The sequence below is a fragment of the Cyanistes caeruleus genome, chromosome 15, assembly GCF_971803275.1.
Source record: "Cyanistes caeruleus chromosome 15, bCyaCae1.hap1.1, whole genome shotgun sequence".
NCBI classification, from domain to species: Eukaryota; Metazoa; Chordata; class Aves; order Passeriformes; family Paridae; genus Cyanistes; species Cyanistes caeruleus.
The window spans coordinates 11,285,674-11,301,057 of NC_141715.1; the positions used below are offsets into that span (position 1 = coordinate 11,285,674).

A 15,384-nucleotide genomic window follows, 5' to 3' on the forward strand; every position below is an offset into this window, starting at 1 on the left:
AGGCTCCACTGTCTTTAGATATTCTTTTTTATTAAGTGAAGATAGCTAAATTCAGCTGTTTAGTAGACTGGAAAAATACTTAATTTAAATTTTTGAGCACATCTTAAAGGAGATTTCTTTTAAAGTAGACATTTTTGCTATTTCTTAGTTGACTGTCAGAAATGTTTTGAAGGCAACAACTTATTTTTTCCAGTTTTGAATAAGTGAAAAATTTATTTGAGGATAATAATCACTACCATTTAAATGTTCTTCCTCGTAACATGTGAGGAATGAAAACCTTCTAGTCTGAGTCTGTGCAAGGTGCTGTCCTTTATCAAAGGTGTCCTTTATCGAAGGACAGTGACTTCTGATGTCCTTAACACAACATTGAGCTACATAATATACTTGAACAGAATGACCTCAAGGATTTTCATTTTAAGAGTAAAGTCTGGCCTGAGATCATACAACTCCCAAGATCACTCTTTATTGCTTTCATCATTGCAGAATTCATTCATTGAGCCGGGCGAATGAAAAGATTCACAATCTATGCATTCAGTTTAAAGGGTGATGGTTCAGACTAGCAACCCATCCACCATCCAAGATTACAGATGTGGATTCCTGGATTCACTGTTTTATATATGCAACTCTAAAAATTAAAACATTTTTTTTTAAGAAATCACTCACATCACTAGGGGTTTCTGTTTACCAATATGTATGGGAAAAAAACATTATATAAAAAGCTGTTTGAGGAACATTCCATTTTTTATGTTAAATAGGTAGAGCAAGGTACTGAACATGGTGTTTTGTATAAACTGTATTAGCAGCATCTTTCTCAACCTTCTTGAGCAACTACACTTACCACTGGTGTAGTAAAACCTGTAAAACAAATTGGAAGCAAATCTTATTTTGTACCTATCAGTAAATTACATGACATTTCTGCCAAAAAAGCCTCACAAGCTGCCATACCAGCTGGAAATCCTTCAGTTTAGTATAACAAGTACAACCCTGAAGAACTTTTATAGATATGACTAATTCAGTTTATCTTCATTCTAAATTAATGCATTGGGACAGCAAATAGTAAAGCTATTTAAAAAGTGAAATGATGGTGTAATTGTCAAAATTTGTCCCTTAGCCAGTATTTAGGAAGATAGTTTTAGCTACATGGGTCTCCAGTCAGTAGCAGAGACAGGCATACATTACATTCAAAGTTACATGAGGTTTTTGGGAACAACACTTGAGAAACAGTGTTACCCACTGAACAACAGTATATGCATGCATATGAAATTTATTTTAGTTAACATGACAAAAAAGGATAACACCGAAATTAGACAAAGAAGGCCCCCTATCAGGCAAAAGCCTGTCCAAGCAGATGGGCTTTCCAATACACTTGAAGGTCAAGAGATTCTAAATCACTGAGTGTGTCAGTAATCAGGATAGCTAATACTCTGTCTGTTGTAGCTACTGGATCTAATCTGTACATATCTTAGCAGTTGAAAGATAAGGTCCTAAAAGCAGCTATCCTGAAACTGAAAAAGAAACTGTGTCCTCTTTTCTAAAGAGAAAATAAATATTGTTGGCTCTATTTGGATCACAGTAAATAGGGAGATTTATTTCCAGTGCAGGCTTTCACAAAAGGAATTCTATGAGAATAAATTCTCAAAAACACAGCGGGCTGTCTTGGTTTGAAAGACAGGTGTCTGCCAAGAAAGTAGGCAGGAACCACTCTTGGAACTGAAAATGTGACCCAGTTCCCTCTGAACTAGTATAAATTTGAAACGAAGGGGCTGTCAGGCAAAGATATGGGAAAAACCAGTACTTTACAAATATGTATATGCATAACAAGGCAAACAAAGCACAACAACAAACAACAGCAGAACCAGCAGCCTTCTCTTGGCTGTCTCCCCTCTCCCCGGCTGCAGTTCTGCTCACGGCCGGCAGGGGCGCTGCTGGCTCCCGGCCGGGCAGGGCGGGTGCGATGATTCCCCCGCGCCTGCAGGGGGCGCTGTGGCGCCAGCTCGGCCGCCTCGCTGCGTGTGGGTAATGGCGGGCAGGCCGGCAGGGAAGAGGGGAAAGGGATTCCTTTTGCAAAGCCCGTGGGGCAGCCAGTCCCGGTGCCCCTCCGGATGGCAAAACGAGCAGCAGCAGGAACCTTGGAGCAGCAGCTGGAATGGCAGAGGTGAGCACACCCCGCAGTGACAAACTCCACAGCCCTAGTGGGAACTCCGGGTTCCCGCGAGCAGCCGGGAGATGCTCCCTCAGAGGTGATCTGGGCCCTGGGTTTTCCCTGGGGCACTCCAGTAGATGGTGAGGGCCCTTTTCCAGTGAGGCCAGGTGTTGATAAGGTCCCAGTTCAACATCTGCTCTTACAAGCAAAGGCTAGCCCACGGTAGGAGAAGCTTAGGAAAAAAAAAAATCTCTGCAAAATCTCTGCAAGTCCTCTGGGTAGCAATGGTCTGTCACCAGACACATCTGTCTCCACTCCAGTCCAGGAGAGAGAGACAGAGGCAGAGGCAGAGAGATACAGATAGAGACAGAGAGAGAGATAATACAGCCAGCTGTGCCCCTTCCCCTACTCCCATCCACATATTTTTTCTCTTAAGTACTTGTCATAAGTTCTCTTAGGCAACAAATGGGAGAAAATTCCCTGAAAGAAAGAAAAGGAAGGAAAAATCTGTAAAACACAGGGAAACTATTCAGGCATTATTATCTTAAGTAAATTAAGATGTATTAATTCAGCTACTTAGCAACTTTTCAACTACCGGAAGTTTTATATACAATTGCTTTTACTCTCAGAGCTACTTTAAAGAACTAGAATTTTTTTTGTTAATTTGATCACATCTGTGACTGAAAAGGAAAAAGTGCTTTCAGTTTTTTTCTATAAAAGTCACTATTTAACAAAACAAAACAAAACAAAACAAAACATTTTTTGATCTACATCTTGTACTTCTACTTTTCTCCCCTGTTAGATCATAGTTAATGAAATAAACTGGCGTGGATAACCAGAAACTTATAACAGATACTCTCTGCAACTTTCTTTCAAATTCAAATCCTGCAACTTTCTTTCATCCTTCCTCTACATAGGGATAGGTTATATTTAAAGTTCCATTCATGACAAATTCCATGAAACACACAAAGGTGTTTAAGCTTGAACATATAGACGTATTTGTGATGTCTATTAAAACTTGAGACTTGTTCTCTCTTTCATTTATTACAATGCTTTGTTTAGTTACAGAGGGTATTAACAATGCTTTTTGATATCACCCTCATCCTAGAACAGGGCAAAGACAATATTCCAGTTTTCCCAAGAGCATTATGTCTCCAAAAGCTTAAAAGATAAACACATCAAAATGGAAACACAAGGGTTAAAAAGTAGTTCATGATGAGCAATCATTATAAAACACTGATTCTCACAGAAGCTGACAATTAATGACAGTTCTAAATTTAGATCTGAGTCTTGAAATCCACTTTCCTTGTAGTGTTCCAGGGACATTTTTGTTCTTGAGGGGAAATAAACTCACAGCCCATTTACAAGCTAGCACATAATCCTGTAGCTCTCAAAGAATATGAAATAAACAGCACTAAATCTCCTTCAGTTCTTTATCTTGCACTTCATTAAAAAAATTGCTTCAAGTGAAAAATGTTAATAACTGAGGTTCTTTGGCCTATGAGAAATTATATAACAACTCAGGGAAATCCATATGGCAAAAGTTTCAAAGCTGAACCACAGTTGAATTTGAATCACCAGAGATATCTTTAAATAAAATTAGTGAGAGAAAGATTAAGTATTCCAAAGGGCTATTTCTGCTTGGTATGATTCATGCTGGAAAACAGCTCACTTTTAAGCTAATAAGGCCTAGCACAAAGCCAGATGAATTAGGCCACCATCCTGCTGAAGGAAGGCTCTGAGTGGCTGATCCTGATGCAAATGTATATTTCTATTACTATCCCAACAAAAAAGGAAGATGAGCCCTATATATGTTACAGCTGTATTAGCAGTAAGGATTTTTCATATTATTGCAGTGTCTTAATGAAAAAAAATTGTTTTGCTTTTTTTATTTGCCTGACAAGTCTTTAAAACCTGTGTAGGGATCCAGGGGAAAGTGTTGCATAATGCAGAAAAAATGCAAAAGTAAGCATTCAGAAGGTCCAGTGGCAGACTGGTGTGTGCAAAGCTATAACAAAAGAATTGGTTTTATGTTAGAACAGTCACTTAGGGCAGTGTCACACCTTCACCTATGTTAGAGACCCTCTCATGCTCTGTGGATCTTAGTGGTAAGCAAGCTGCAGACCTGAGCTGCATAAATAAAATCGAGAAAGCAAAAAAATGAAATGTTGTACAGTAATTTTTACTTTCTTATGAAATACTAAACAGTATGTTTCAAGTATCAATCTGTGTACAGTGAAAACAACTACATGAAGTAAATAAAGGTGTATTTTTTTTTTCTTAAAAAGCTGGAAAAATTCCAGGGTCACTTACAAAAAGCAATATTATTATTATTATTATTATTATTATTATTAATAATAATAATAATAATAATAATAATAATAATAATAATAATAATAAAGCAGGCCTGTTACAGAGAATGAAGTGATAGGATCATATTCACTTGTCATTTTCTGTGAACAATTTTCAGCCTCTGTGAGTTTTTACAAATGAATATTTTTTACTCTCCCTTGACCTGTCTAAGGAATTGATGTTACTCTCTGTTGAAAGAATAATTTGTATTAAAACATACAATCATTTTGCACAGCACTAAGGCCTCCCCACTTCTTACTTGATGTTTCATGCACTTACACTGGCCCTTCCTCAAAACTCTTCTTATGAATTAAACACCCAGATCTTAAAATCTCTCTCAGAAATGTGTGCAAGAACAAATTCCTTGGCAACATGACTCATTCCAGTGTCTTAGTTGCATTAGTACGCAGGGCAGATGTCCAGATACCAATGCTGTCTGTAGTACATATATTTTTATATGACACCTCATTATTTATATGTAAATGTATAATGCCTTATCCTGAGAATACAGCATCAATTTTTGGTCAAACATTACTAAGATTCACTCGTACTTTGAAGTGTCTTATTTTGTTTAGTCCACTCCATGGTTTTCTTCATTAAATTTTGCCATGAATTATGCTTATTTAGGAGAAAGCAACCCCCCTTTGGGATATTTTCCCCTGAATGGATTGTGTATTATAAAATGTCAGTGGCAGAATCTCTTCTGGTGTAGCAGTTGACAGTCTGCATAGTTTAATCAAGCCTTAAAATTTTAATTATACAGCTAGAGGCAATGCATTTACATTTATTTTCTTTAATAAAGACTCTGTGAGAAATTTAAAAAATAGGCAAAGGTACAGTTCTTTGGAAAGAAAGAGGAGGGCGCTCCTCTGTTTCTTAAACACAGACAGATCTGAACACTGTCACTATGAAACAGTCTTAGAATGTTTTAGGTTGGAAAAGACCTTAAAGGTCATCAAGCCCAATTTTTAACCCAGCACTGCTAAATCCAGCACTAAACAATGTCCCTAAGCTCCACATCTACAAGTCTTTTAAATGCCTCCAGGGATAGGGACTCAATGACTTTCCTGGGAATCCTGTTCCAGTGCTGAACAATCCTGACAGTGAAAAAAAAATTCTAATAGTATAGAATTGTAGAACACTGTGAGTTGAAAGGGATGCACAAGCATCACCAAGTCCATCTCCTGGTCCTGCACAGCACATCTCAAGAATCCCACCATGTGCCTGAGAGGTTCTCCAAATGCTGTCTGATCTCTGGCAGAATGGTGGTGCCCTTGGGAGCCTGTTCCAGTTTCCACTGAATAACCTATAGTATCCAATTAGAAAACTTCCTCTGGCACCATTTAAAGCCATTTAGTCTTTATCTCTTGTGCTATCACTTGTTACTTGGGGGAGGAAACCAACAACCACCTTTCCCCCCCACCCCCCCACCCCCCCACCCCCATCTTTCAGGGAACTGTAGAGAAGAATAAAACCTCCTCTGATATTCCCTTTTCCCCACGCTGAATACCCTCAGCCTCCTCAGCCATTCCTTGTAGGACTCACTCTCTAGGCCTTCCGCAGATCTGCTGCCCTTCTCTGGACTTGCTCCAGCAAGCTCAATGTTATTCCTGAATTGAAGGTCCCAGAACTGGACACAGCACTTGAGGTCCCTCGCCAGAGCCTCTTACAGGAGGACAATCCCTGCCCTGCTCCTGCTGCCACACTATTGCTTGTGCAAGGGTGGAATCCAGCCTGGAGCACTGCAGGGGCTTGCTATGACCCAAGAGCAGGATCTGTCACTTGGACTTGTTGAACCTCAGCAGTGGGCTGAGCACATCAATCTGGCCTGTCCAGAACTTTCTGCAGAGCCCTTCTGCCCATCAGGACATCGACACTCCCACCCAGATTAGTGTCCTCTGCAAACTGCCTGAGGCTGCACTCAAACTCCTATTCTAGATCATTGACAAAGATGTTAAATAGGATTGGCCTCAGTACTGAGACATGGGGGATATAATTTGTCACCTGCCACCAACTGGATTTAGCCGGTACTGTCTGGGTCTGGCCATCCAGCTTATTTTTACTCACTGAATAGTGCACCCAACCAAACCATGATCAGCCAATGATATAATTTGGGGTTTTTACACCAAGGAAGAGAAAATTGTATGTTTGGTACAATTAATTGTAATGCTTTTGGATACTGTAACTGTTCTAACAATAGCAGAACCTTTAAATAAAATTCTCCTCCCTACCCATTTCCCTCTTTTCTGTCTTCTGGCATTTAGTACCAGGAGTGGGTAGCCCAATGCAGTTGGGAACTGTGCACCTGAACAAATACAGATGTAACAACAGCATGTGTCTTGCCCTATTTAAGCTAACCTTGAACAATATTGAAGCAGGGGACTTTAACTTGGGAAATACAAGATCTTACCAGATGCCTGCTTTAGGAAAGAAAGGCACCATTATGAAATATCTGTTGGCCTTTGAAATTGGTTAAAGATAAAAAGAAGGACCCTGCTGTCATCCATTGAAACAGAATTTCTTCCCCTCTCAGGAGGACAGCACAATGTCTCATCAAAGTTTGTTTTAGATTTAAATGTTACACTATCATCATTGAAGTCACTATATCAGATCCTGTTGAACAGTATTTTATATATGTATGTATTTCAATAAATAAATTTAATTATCTATTTTTGATGGCCTGTACTTTTGGGCTGGGTTCATAATTTGCCTTATGGAGGTTTTCTTTTCCCCAAGGATGAGCTCATTAGCCATGGGGCTCCTGGTTTCATTCCAAATCAGGTAGTTCTTTCTCTACAAATTCTCTTAAATCTTCATTTGGATGCACTGTATTTCTCTCCCTAGTCTCAAAGTCCTATTTGTGTAGCATTACTGTAGCATTGGGTGGTGATGGTAAGGTGACATCACCTTCCCAATACACCTCCAGGGAGGAAGGTGTCTGGGCAGGCTGGGATCACACACTCACACACACTCACAAGCACGCCACAAATAGATGAGCAACAGCAGAGAGACAGGAAGGGTCTCTGTATGGAGTTCCATTGGGGTTTATTACAGCCACACACTGAAGGGGTCCAGGAACAAAGACAGGGCAAAATGGAGGGTCCAGGGATATATATGGGTCTGAGGGGGTGGATCTGAGGGTCAGGGTCCAATAGGAACAGGGTAAGGTGGTGCATAGGAGGGGCCAGGAAGAGGGAGAGCCAATGGGGTAACAGGGATGGAGGATTGCAGCAAACTGGGGCCAATGGGGAAACAGGGAAGGGAGAACTTTCTAGGGGAGGGATGTAGAAGGTAAAAAGGGGAGGGACAGCCCACAGGCTGACTGGGTGCATACAACTGGGGTACAGTGAAATGGTGGTGCAAAGAACTATGGGAAAAGATTTTTTCCTTCTTATATGGGGAAAAACCTTCTGTTTATGCTTTAACTTCGTACATTAGAAGCCTCCTTCCACACTATCACTGCCTTTGGCTCTGGAGCCTCCACACATTACTGTTATAAGCTTTTCCTCATTCTTTCCATACCATAGGTATCAGAACTGTAAGACTGAGAAAAACAATCTATATGGGATGATTAATGGCTGGAAGTTACAGTTAGAAGATACATTATATATAGGATTACTATTACTATATATATATATTACTATATATAGTAGTCCTATTACTATATAGGGCTACTATTAACGTAGGTCACAGTACCAAGATAACATAATTTTATTAAAATTGCACTTAAATACCAGATCAGGTTTCTTCACAGTTGTCTTGTTTGACTGAGCAAATAAATACAGCACATATAAAAGGATTTAAATGTCCAATACATAAATTACATGGAGTTAAAACTCCCAGATGCAAAGATACAACCTTGAAATTATGCCCTTGGATTACACAGGCTCTAGGTAGCATAAACTGAAGAGGCAGTTCAATATAAAAGTTCTTAAGATAAAAACATCTCTAACTTGTCTAAATGATGACAAATAACTAATTCCTGGAAGAGTTAAGTGTCATGTACCTCACTGCAGATGACTAACCTGCATTTCTCTGCCTCCTTGTCTAAAGAACTTGTGCCAGAAGGTTTCAAAGCACACTGCAGACTCATTTCCTCTTATAAAAGAAAATCTCCAAAATTGTTTTCTTTTCCAAAATGACCAGAAAAAGAGTGAGATTTTTTTTTCCCTTGCTCTTAGGCTAAAGCTCATTCTTTCAGACAGTGACCCAGGGTTCTTTCTCTTCCTGCCTTTACAGTGTTGTTCAAACCTATGTAATTACCAGATAGAAACATGCACAGAAGTAAAGACAGAGGTGTTTTCAAGCTTTCTATGGAGACTGTGGCATTTTCCATGTAAGAATCAGGTAGTATTTATTGGGTATTTAGAGGAAGGAGAAAGGTTGAGTAGTATTTCCTGACCTAGGAGTAACAGTGTGCAACTGGGGAGATGGATTTCTAGGCTGACCTACAGAAAAAAGACAAATATAATTCAAAACATTAAGGAAGACAATTGATGGAAAAGGGGTCCTTATTTAAACATTATCCATCTCTCTTCTTCTACTTTTTGTTCAAATGGAACCCATTCCCTATCTTAAGCTGATTCCAGCAACAAGTAGAGTATATGACAGTGCAGTGACTGCTTATGTAACAACAGATCTACAACTGCTCCTATCTGGAACACAGGTGTCCTCTTGTGATATTTTTTTGGCTAGACAGACAGCATGAGAATTTTTTGGAGATCATCCACAGCCATTTCATAAAGACAATTGTACATCTCTGCTACTAATTAGAGTAATCATCTTGCTTAATAACAAGCCAAGAGCTTGCACCAGAGCAACTAATTTTGCCCTTACTCCCAATTCCCAATTCATGCTACATTGTTCAACCTTGCCTCAATTAAAAGTTGTCTAAATGTTTAGTTGGACTTAAAAAAGAGAAAGTAATAATATTTCCTTCAAGATGTAGATTGGCTTCCTGACATAGCAATGCTATATTAAAGTGTGAAGCAGAACAAACCACACTTTGAGGTATTTCTCAGGTAAGTGGAGAACAGTTATTTTGCAATACCATGTTTACAAAAAAAATAGTATTTTTGGTTACAAAGTACCTTAAAAGCACTGCTTATGTCAGTGACAATATTTAAAGCAGCCCTTAATGTTATTTCAGTTTTAAAAAGAGAAAGAATAAATAAACCAGTTGTGCCAGCAATGTAATTCAGTAAGTGTCAAAAATTTTATGAATCTGTTTGAAATTAATGCTCAGCATTCTGAGAGCCAAAGAAATGAAACAATGGGATTAAACTGACGATGGATATACTTGGTAAAAGCCCTGAAATAATGACATTTTAAAATCAGCAACATTCAGAAAATTCTCACAGATATGTCATGGCTGATCTGAATCTTAGCTGTGACATTGTAAACTACAATATATGTAGGAATATGTCAAATGTTGGAAATTATTTAGAAAAATTTAAATTCTGATAACACAAAACATTATATAATTATTGTCTCCTGTAACTTCCTTATGTGATTTCCTGTATTTTTAAGGATAAATATACTTAGTCTGACCTGTAGGCTTCATATCCAAAATCGTCTTAGCTTAGTTCTATTCCATACTGAATCAATTATAAATATTTTGTGGGTTTAAAATTATTTATATCTATGCAAAAGAGACATTTTTGAGTACTATTGAATATATTGCTTCTGATTATACCATGAGAAAAGCTGAATTCTCTGTAGCCTGCTTGAGCTACATTTCTGTTTACTGGGTTAGGAGCTTAAGTTTTGAGTTCAGAAATTATTAGACACACAGTAAGGGATGATGTGTGTTAACTCAGACATCTAAATGCCAGATTAATAAATCTGAATCAGTCACACCCAGTCACTTCCCTAACTGAAGATCAGGCATCTTTAAATGTTTTCAATTTGATCAAATAAATTGCATATCTATCTTTCTCTCTCTCCCAGCCCAATAGTTTTCAAATAAAGGAATTATTCTTGAAAACTTGGCATGTGATTGCCTTAAAATTATTAAAATTTTCTGTGTTGGCATTATGCAGTGCTTTATTCACAACTGAGAGTGCAGTGAGAGCAAGAGTTTCTTGAATGATAGTGCAATATCTTCATATATTTTCTGTACTCTTCAACGTTAAAATCTTGAACTTACTAGGTTGTAATGGAAATTCAGTTGTTGTTCTGTTTTTTCATAGCCTTACTGTCCTTAAGTGTTCTTGAGAGATTAGGACAACCTTGAGAACAAAAGAAAAAGCAGAAGTAATTTATTGCAAGCAGTACAGCCACAGAGGGTTTTATGTTGATAAGGGAATAGCCCTGGAACATGAAAAATGCAAATAAGGCAGGAGGTAATGGAGTGCATGTTTAAGAACTACTTATATAATAGGTAAATACTGAGGAAATTATTTCATATTCAGCATGGCAGCTTTTGGTATATTTTGTGAACATCAAAATGCCATTCTTAGAGATGAATCACTGCTTATCAATCCTCTGTCCCTCAACACATAAATACATTCATACATGTGCATTTGGAAAAATTAATAAGAACAAGCAGAATCAGTTGGAAAAAACGATGTATTTTAAGGAGTGTGTGCTTATAGGATGAGTTTTAAGTCAGCCAGCCAGCTCAAATATGCTTCAAATTACTGCAACCACAAAAGGTAATAAGAACAGTAGAAGTTAGTAACTTCAAAAACATTCAGAAAAAATCCACCATATATTTTACAAGGTTATAAAATTAAAAGGGGAAAACATGAATGTTTAGTAGCTTAGGGTTTTGCTTAGGGAATACAGCTTTTTTCTTGCTCATGCTCCACTGAAAACTTCTCAGAACTTTTAAGAGTCTAGCAAGGCATTTCATGTAGCTAAGGGACAGAGGGGGTTTCAGTCCATCCAAAGTGGTGTTAAGCAAGCAGGAATTAACAGAGAATAATGAATTCACATTAATTTTTCATCTTTTTACTCAAAGATCAGATCTCCTTTTGCCTCCAGCTGACTGTTTCATTGTAGTATGTTGCTCTCTGCCAGGTACAATATTTTGATATGCAAGGAAGCAATATTCTCTAAAAAGACTTGAAGCTTCCATTGGTCTGCCTGTTACAAAAATCTGCAGGCTCGAAAATAATTCCCACAGGACACTTTTGTCTTTAAAACTTCTAAATCTAAAATGTTATCCTTTTTGCCTTGCTCATCTGGAGAGCAGAACTGCAGAACATGTTAAGGTACACATTAATCACTTCAAGCGAGTTAGCTAACAGAATAGGAAGTATTTTCAATCTACAGAATGCACAAATCTCAAACTGTTTTAATGTTTTAAAACTTCAGAACCATCCTAATCTGTGTTTCATTCAAATCTGTTTTAGTCTGTGGTCCACATATATGATGAAGGCCTCTGTTACATTTTCCCTTTCCTGTCCAGCTGTGGAGGGCAGTGACAAAGAAGTGGGTGTCTGACATCCAGCCAGAGTCAACCCAGTACAGGAACAAAACTATTACCAATTATTGATATTGATCAGGTTGGCATGAACTGTGGAAAGCAAACAGCTGAAGATTACAGTGCAGAAGGAAGCAGGGCAGGAGTTGTATTGCTACAGACATTTGAAATTTCAGAATATCCCCACTGTATATCACAACAAACTAAAGCACTCTCAAAGCTTTTCCTGACAAAGAAAAGAGGGCAGAAGAGGAAGAAAAGATCAAAACCACATTTGTAGCTACTATTTGGATGTTCACTTAGGCTGTAGGGAACCTGCATTGTGGTTTTCAATCTTCTGTATTGAGAGCAGGAACTTTGAAGCTATTTTTGCTTTCATAGGCACTACAAAGACTGCAGGTAAGGAAATCCTTTGTTTTGCTCAGAATCAGGCTCTTGGCTGAACAGAAATTACCTTCAGGACAGGAAAATGGCTCTCTGTAAAAAGAAGAAAAAACTGTATTCCAGTAGAATGTTTCAGTTTTTATAAACCTTTCCTAATTGAAAAAATGTATAATCAGAAAATTCCTACTTACCTCTAGGAAAAAAAAAATCTTTCTTCATACACTTGTTTCAGTTGCAGGCTTTGTCACTATAATTAATTTGTTTGCACAAGATAAATCTCTTTAAGAAACTAGCTCTGTATTTGCATTTCTATTAAATATTCTATTTTCATGTTCTCTTGAAAACACACTGCTAATATTAACAGCATTTACTTTTTCTATTGTTTATTTTGAAGGCATAAGATTTTCTGTGCAGATATCTATGAAACCTTAAGTAATTCAAATGTTTGGTTATTAAATGAAATAGTTTCTCATTTCAATTCAGAATTCAGCATTTGTTCATTTCTCTGGTTCAGTGTTTGGAATCAATTTGTTCTCTGATGACACATTGTTTATTTTAATGCTCAACCTTAAAAAAAGGGTTTCTGCAACCATAAATCTATAAACAAAAATGTTTAGGAAAGTAATCTATGTTTCAGTGTTTGCCTTCTTCCAAGCATGAATGTAAAATTCACATTTCTCAGAATCAAACACAAGCAGTCCAGTTGACAGGGTGTGATATGACAACTGATTACTTTATTGCACAACTCAGGCTAGGATACTTGAAACAGTGGTGTGAGAATGCCTGAACATAAAAGCAGAGATGAAATCATTCAAGTACATTTCTGCCTTAATTCTTTTACAATGTAAGCACAACTAAATTGTTGTATTACTGTTTATGTTGATGTATGAAGACAGCCACATTCTTTTTCTACGCTTTTTTCTTAAGTCATTCAGCTAATTGCAAGATACTCTCCACTTAACAAAATTTTGTTCCGTTGATTTTTGGGAATTGCTGTCTTTTTAGAAAATACTCAATAATTTGCTAAATAATATATGTGGCAGGGTTTTCTCTCCACTACAGTAATAAAGATTAGAGGGAAATAGAGCTCCTGTGATTAAATTTGCTTGTAAGAGGATAATATATTATAAATCAGCAACAATAATGTCCTGTTACAATTAAAATACAAGAATTAAATGATGACTTTATGACAAAGCTTTTCAAAAACCATGAAATCTCATTAAGAAGTATAAACTTAAAAAAAAAAAGAGTTGTATATGCAAAAGAGTTCATATGATTTTGAAGTCAATATATAAAAGCAGTTACAAAAATGGAATTTCATACCAAGTCATTCACAAATTTAAAGGGATATGTTGTCATGTAGTAACATAATTTGTATTAATTCTGTTGTCAAATATAAATAAATGTCAACAGTCATTTAAGTCTAATGCTAATAAGACTTAACTCAGTCCTGTGCCTTAAAAAACTTGCAATTCATAAACATTGCCACATGTACTTTGTACTTTATATCCAGACTTAGTCTGGATATAGAGGGCAAGTTCCATACTGTATTTAAATATAGGGTTATTCAACTTCAGAAGATAAGTTACGTTTATATATTATCTACCATAATTTATAAATTATTTACCATGAGAATTGCTCTTCTTGGCAACAATACACATTTATTGGTGTAATAAAATAGCTCAGTGTAAAAGAAATCTCTCAGTGCAAAGTACAATCATAAATAGTATAAATATTACTCAATTTAAATAAACTAGTCCTATATTTCCCTCTCTCCAAATTGATTTCTTTCCCTTTAGATTTAAGTAAGGTATATTTTTTCTCTACAAAGTATTCTAACTTTGTGTTTACTTGAGTAATCTTTTCTTTTATGGTCAATTTCAGTGAGATCTTAGTGCTCTACAGATCCTCATGATTTTTCAGATGAATATTATAGTAAATGCCAAAAACTCTTTATGAGGTTTTAGTCACAGCAATAGTATCAGCAGCAAATCAAAGATAATCCAGGAAATTCTTGTCAGTGATCTGGTCTCCCATGAAGGTTTTGGACAAAAGGTGAAATAGTGAACAGTGTGTTCCTGTCTAATATATCACTTTAATTTTCTATCTTAACTTCTCTTGTCAAGTGTAAAAGTTGGTAGACTGGTCAGATACTCTCAGATGAATTCAGTTTCATTTAATTTAGCTTTATCTTACATGTTTTATACAAAGAATCTCAACTGGAGTCTGAATTCAGCAGTTACAGTAACTTTGTGAATTTCCATTGAAAAGAAATAAACCTCAAATCTCAGCCAATGAAAATTCATGGTATTTCAGTAAGTACTGAATATCTCAAAACAGGCTTATGTGCTATTTCTGAGACAGAAAACTGCTACCAATCCAAGATGAAGGAAATGGAAGTCCATGAATAAAGTTTTTAGTTATTTGAAGACTAACAACAAACAATTATTCCTGGAAATTATGTTTATTGCTTTATTTAATGAAATGCATCCTAATTAAATGTGTTTCCATGTTTGTCACTTTTTACCATTTTAAAACGTGAACAATAAATACAGTAATCATTAGGGCTTGTTCTGGAAGACACTATGTCTTCATTATTGTGAGGAGCACTAAATAACCTAAATATGAAATGTAATGCTGACAGTTCTGAGTTAGCATAAATGATAAAATCAAGGCAAATGTTCTAGAAAATATATTCAATGAAAACAAAAACACATTACTGTGCTTATCAGTCAGTATGAACTAACTGGATGGTCACTTTCTAGAAACTTTCTAGTAAGAATACTTATGTAAAAACTTGATGCCAAATGGCTAAGTCTAAAGTTAAATTTATCATTTAAGCTTCAGGAATAATCTTTCTGAGAAATTACAAACAAAAGCAGTTGCTGTTGCCAGAAGGTGTTTGTATTATTTCTTAAATCCTCAAGATAAAAGCTTCATTCATAAATTATTGTTTGAACAGTCCTTGAATGAATGTACCTTAAAGTGAATTAATCTGTCACAAAAAACCCCATGTGGAATTAACAAGCTAATACCATTTAAGGAACATGACTTAGCACTACTTGAAGGCAGAGCC

At 36.7% G+C, this 15,384-nt stretch overlaps 1 long non-coding RNA gene across 2 annotated transcripts in view; it reads left to right on the plus strand.

Moving 5' to 3' along the window:
• Positions 1-1,938: 1,938 nt before the first annotated feature.
• LOC111935755 (uncharacterized) overlaps positions 1,939-15,384 on the plus strand; it is a 30,101-nt gene continuing 16,655 nt past the window's right edge. For both annotated transcript variants that reach the window (XR_002867850.2, XR_015276601.1), the window contains exon 1: positions 1,939-2,155. This is a non-coding gene — a long non-coding RNA (uncharacterized LOC111935755). The remainder of the gene's footprint in view (positions 2,156-15,384) is intronic.